Here is a 5822-nt window from a genome sequence, read left to right on the forward strand (position 1 = left end):
CATAGTGAAATTAACTTCTGTGTCATTCCAGGATCCTAACATTCTTTCTCTGTTTTTGCCTCTTGCAAACCACTATCCTGAATTTGGTGTTTAGTATTTTTATGGCTGTATTGATCCCTTTAATGTTTATATGACAAAAATGATATTTCATGTTGTTTTTCTTATTTAAAATTTCATGTAAGTGGCATCATCTTGGATTTTGTTTTGTTTTGTTTTGCTCCCTATGTTGGACCTGGGCACAGTGGCTCATGCCTGTAATCCCAGCACTCAAAGAGGCAGAATTATGCAGATTTCTGTGAGTTTGAGGTCAGCCTGGTCTACAAAGTGAGTCCAGGACAGCCAAGTTTACACAGAGAACCCCTGTCTCAAAAAAAAACAAAAACAAAAACAAAAAAACCCAAAAAAGTAAAATAAAATAAAATTCCCCATGAATCTGTTAAAATTAATTTATCTACCTTCTTGTTGATCATTATTTAGTTCTTTCAGGTTTTGTTAATATATTAAAGTCATCCCTGATCACTCTTAGGGTTCTTACAAGTTGTAGGTAGAAAACATGTTTTCTGTGCTCGCTTCGGCAGCACATATACTAAAATTGGAACAATACAGAGAAGATTAGCATGGCCCCTGCGCAAGGATGAAACACAAATTCGTGAAGCGTTCCATATTTTTGAAACACAAATACAGAAAAACCAGGAGCTGGATAACATAGAGAAAAGATCAGGAACTACAAAGGTAAGCGTCACCAACAGAATACAAGAGATGGAAGAAAGAATCTCAGGAGCTGAAGATAAATTGCGGAAATTGACGTGTCTCTCAAAGAAAAAATAAAATCAGAAAAGTTCTAAACACAAAACATCCAAGAAATCAAGGACACCATGAAAAGACAAAACCTAAGAATAATAGGAGTAGAAGAAAAAGAAGGCATCAGGCTCAAAGGTCCGGAAAATATTTTCAAGAAAATTATAGAAGAAAACTTTCCCAACTTAAAGAAGGAGATGGCCATAAACATACAAGAGGCCTACAGAACACCAAGTACACTAGACCAGAAAAGAAATTCTTCACGTCACATCATAGTCAAAACACTGAACCTACAAAACAAAGAAAAAAATTCTAAAAGCAGCAAGGGAAAAAGGCCAAGTAACATATGAAGGTAGACCTATCAGAATCACACAAGATTTCTCAACAGAAAATATGAAAGCCAGAAGGGCCTGGACAGAAATCATACAGTCCTTAAGGGACCACAGATTCCAACCCAGACTACTATACCCAGCAAAACTTTCAATCAACATAGACAGAGAATTCAAGATATTCCAAGACAAAACCAAATTTAAACAATATCTACATAGTAACCCAGCTCTACAGAAGTTACTAGAAGGGAAACTCCAAACCAAAGAAAACAATTACATCGAAGGAAACAGAGGAAATAGATAACTACACACCAAAAAAACCCAAAAGAATACAAGCAATGAAACTCAGTGACACCACCAACACCACATCTAAAGTAAGTAACAATTGTTGGTCACTAGTTTCTATCAACATCAACGGAATCAACTCCCCAATTAAAAGACACAGACTAACAGAATTGTTGCGGAAACAGGATCCATCATTCTGTTGCATCCAAGAAACACACCTATGCAACAAAGATAAACACTACCTCAGAGTAAAGGGCTGGAAAAATGTCTTTCAAGCAAATGGTTCCAGAAAACAAGCGGGAGTAGCCATCCTAATATCTAATAAAATAGACTTTCAACCCAAGTTAATCAAAAAAGATAAGGATGGCCACTATATTCTCATCAAAGGAAAACTCCACCAAGAGGACATCACAATTTTGAATATCTATGCCCCAAATACAAGAGCACCTACATTTGTAAATGAAACATTATTAAAGCTTAAATCATACATTGATCCTAAAACCCTAATAGTGGGAGACTTCAACACTCCACTCTCACCAAGGGACAGATCAACTAGACAGAAAACAAATAGGGAAATAAAAACACTTACAGAGACCCTAAATCAAATGGACCTAATAGATGTCTACAGATCTTTTCATCCAAACTCAAAAGAGTATACCTTTTTTTCAGCACTGCATGGAACCTTCTCCAAAATAGACTATATAGTTGGTCATAAAGCAAGCCTCAACAGATACAAAAAGATTGAAATAATCCCTTGTATACTATCTGACCACCATGGACTTAAGCTGGACCTCAACAACAACAGAAATAACAAACTGCCTACACGTACATGGAAACTGAACAACCTGTTACTCAACGACAGCTGGGTTAAGGAAGAAATAAAGAAAGAAATTAAAGACTTCCTAGAATTCAATGAAAATGAAGGCACAACATACCCAAATTTATGGGACACATTGAAAGCAGTGCTCAGGGGAAAAATTTATAGCACTAAGTGCCTGCAAGAAGAAATTCGTAACATCACATACAAACAACTTAATGGCCCAACTGAAAACCCTAGAAAAAAAAGAAGCAGATACACCCAAGAGGAGCAGAAGGCTGGAAATAATCAAACTCAGGGCTGAAATCAATCAATTAGAAACAAAACTATTCAAAGAATCAATGAAACAAAAAGCTGGTTCTTTGAGAAAATCAACAAGATAGACAAACCCTTAGCCAAACTAACTAAAAAGCAGAGAGAATCTATCCAAATCAACAAAATCAGAGATGAAAAGGGTGACATAACTACAGACACAGAGGAAATACAAACAATCATTAGGTCATACTACAAAAGCCTATATGCCACAAAATTTGAAAACCTAAATGAAATGGACAATTTTCTTGATAGATTCCATCTTCCAACATTAAGTCAAGATCAGATAGAAAGACTGAACAGCCCTATATCCACCAAGGAAATTGAAGCAGTCATTCACAGTCTCCCCTCCAAAAAAAGCCCTGGGCCAGATGGTTTCAGCGCGGAATTCTACCAGACCTTCAAAGAAGCGCTCACACCAATTCTCCTCAAACTATTCCACAAAATAGAAACAGAAGGTACATTACCAAACTCATTCTATGAAGCAACAGTCACCCTGATACCTAAACCACACAAAGACCCCAAAAAAAGAGAACTTCAGACCTATCTCTCTTGTGAACATTGACGCAAAAATACTCAATAAAATACTTGCAAATCGAATCCAAGAACACATCAAAGATATCATCCACCACGACCAAGTAGGCTTCATCCCAGGCATGCAAGGGTGGTTCAACATACGGAAATCCATCAATGTAATCCGCCACATAAACAAAATGAAGGAGAAAAACCACATGATCATCTCCTTAGATGCTGAAAAAGCATTTGACAAAGTCCAACACCCATTCATGTTTAAAGACTTGGAGAGATCAGGGATACAAGGCACATATCTAAACCTAGTAAAGGCAATATACAGCAAGCCTCTAGCCAACATCAAACTCAATGGAGAGAAACTTAAATCAATCCCACTGAAATCAGGGACAAGACAAGGCTGCCCACTCTCTCCATACCTTTTCAACATAGTACTTGAAGTCCTAGCCAGAGCAATAAGACAACTAATGGAGATCAAGGGGATACAAATCGGAAAGGAAGAGGTCAAAGTGTCACTACTCGCAGATGATATGATAGTATACATGAGCGACCCCAAAAATTCAACCAGAGAACTCCTCCAGCTGATAAACACCTTCAGCAAAGTGGCAGGATACAAAATCAACTCAAAAAAATCAGAAGCCCTCCTGTATACCAAAGACAAAAGGGCTGAGAAAGAAATTAGGGAAACAACACCCTTCACAATAGCCACTAATAAGATAAAGTACCTTGGGGTGACACTAACCAAGCAAGTGAAAGACCTGTTTGAGAAAAACTTCAAGTCTTTGAAGAAAGAAATTGAAGAAGATCTCAGAAGATGGAAAGATCTCCCGTGCTCATGGATTGGTAGGATTAACATTGTGAAAATGGCCATCCTGCCAAAAGCAATCTACAGATTCAATGCAATTCCCATCAAAATACCAACTCAATTCTTTACAGACCTTGAAAAAAAGATTCTCAGCTTCATATGGAGAAACAAAAAACCCAGAATCTCCAAAACAATCCTGTACAACAACAGATCATCTGGAGGTATCTCTATCCCCGATCTCAAGTTGTACTACAGAGCAATAGTAATGAAAACTGCATGGTATTGGCATAAAAACAGAAAGGAGGCTCACTGGAACTGCATAGAAGACCCAGAAATAAACCCACACACCTATGAATACTCGATTTTTGACAAAGAAGCCAAAACCATTCAATGGAAAAAAGACAGCATCTTCAACAAATGGTGCTGGTCCAACTGGATATCTGCATGCAGAAAAATGAAAATAGATCTATATTTATCACCCTGCACAAAACTAAAGTCCAAGTGGATCAAAGACCTCAACATAAAACCAGATACTCTAAATCTGTTAGAAGAAAAATTGGGGAACAGCCTAGAACTCATTGGCACAGGAGACAACTTCCTGAACAGAACATCAACAGCACAGGCTCTAAGAACAACAATCAATAAATGGAACCTCATGAAACTGAAAAGCTTCTGTAAAGCAAAGGACACTGTCATCAAAACAAAACTCCTGCCTACAGGTTGGGAAAGAATCTTCACTAACCATTTATCTGACAGAGGACTAATGTCCAGTATATACAAAGAACTAAAGAAGCTGAAAAACAGCAAACCAAGTAATCCAATTAAAAAATGGGGAACAGTGCTAAACAGAGAATTCTCTGTAGAGAAATATTGAATGGCAGAGAAATACTTAAAGAAATGCTCATCCTCATTAGCCATCAGGGAAATGCAAATCAAAACGACCCTGAGATATCACCTTACACCCATCAGAATGGCCAAGATGAAAAACTCAAGGGACAACACATGCTGGAGAGGTTGTGGAGAAAGGGGAACCCTCCTCCACTGCTGGTGGGAATGTAACCTGATACAACCACTCTGGAAATCTATCTGGTGCTTTCTAAGACAATTAGGAACAGTGCTTCCTCAAGACCCAGCTATACCACTGCTAGGGATATACCCAAAGTTTGCTCAAGTACACAAAAGGGATATTTACTCAACCATGTTTATAGCAGCATTATTTGTAATAGCCAGAACCTGGAAACAACCCAGATGTCCATCAACGGAGGAATGGGTACAGAAATTGTGGTATTTTTACACAATGGAATACTACTCAGCAATCAAAAAGGAGGAAATCATGAAATTTGCAGGCAAATGGTGGGATCTAGAAAACATCATCCTGAGTGAAATATCCCAGAAGGAGAAAGACAAACACGGTATATACTCATTTATATAGACCTATAAGATATGATAAACATAATGAAATCTATACACTAAAAAAGATAATCAAGAGAGCGGACATGGGGTAAGATTATCAATCCTCGTTTAGAAAGACAGATGGGATGCGCATTGAACATATGACAGGAGTCTACTGAGCACATTTGAAAGACTCTAACTAGCAGTGTTTTCAAAGCAAAGACTCATGACCAAACCTTTGGCAGAGTACAGGGAATCATAAGAAAGAAGGGGAATTAGTCTGATGAGGAAAGGATAGGAGCGCCACAAGGACCAAATATATCTGGGCACAGGGTCTTTTCTGAGACTGACATGCAACCAAGGACCATGTATGAATGTAACCTAGAACCTCTGCTCAGATGTAGCCTGTGGTAGCTCAGTAACCAATTGGCTTCCCATAGTGAGGGGAACAAGGACTATTTCTAACAGGAACTCAATGACTGGCTCTTTGGCCTCCCCACCCCCCAAGGGATGAGCAATCCTGTTAGGCCACAGAGGAGAGCTTTGCAGCCAGTCC

At 38.4% G+C, this 5822-nt stretch overlaps 1 non-coding gene across 1 annotated transcript; it reads left to right on the forward strand.

The window, feature by feature from the left end:
- Window positions 1-562: 562 nt before the first annotated feature.
- Window positions 563-669, forward strand: LOC129680562 (U6 spliceosomal RNA). Its single transcript, XR_008720710.1, has one exon. It is a non-coding gene; the product is annotated as a U6 spliceosomal RNA (small nuclear RNA).
- Window positions 670-5822: the final 5153 nt, after the last annotated feature.

Source organism: Psammomys obesus, unplaced genomic scaffold (genome assembly GCF_907164565.1).
Source record: "Psammomys obesus unplaced genomic scaffold, mPsaObe1.curated_primary_1811, whole genome shotgun sequence".
NCBI classification, from domain to species: domain Eukaryota; kingdom Metazoa; phylum Chordata; class Mammalia; order Rodentia; family Muridae; genus Psammomys; species Psammomys obesus.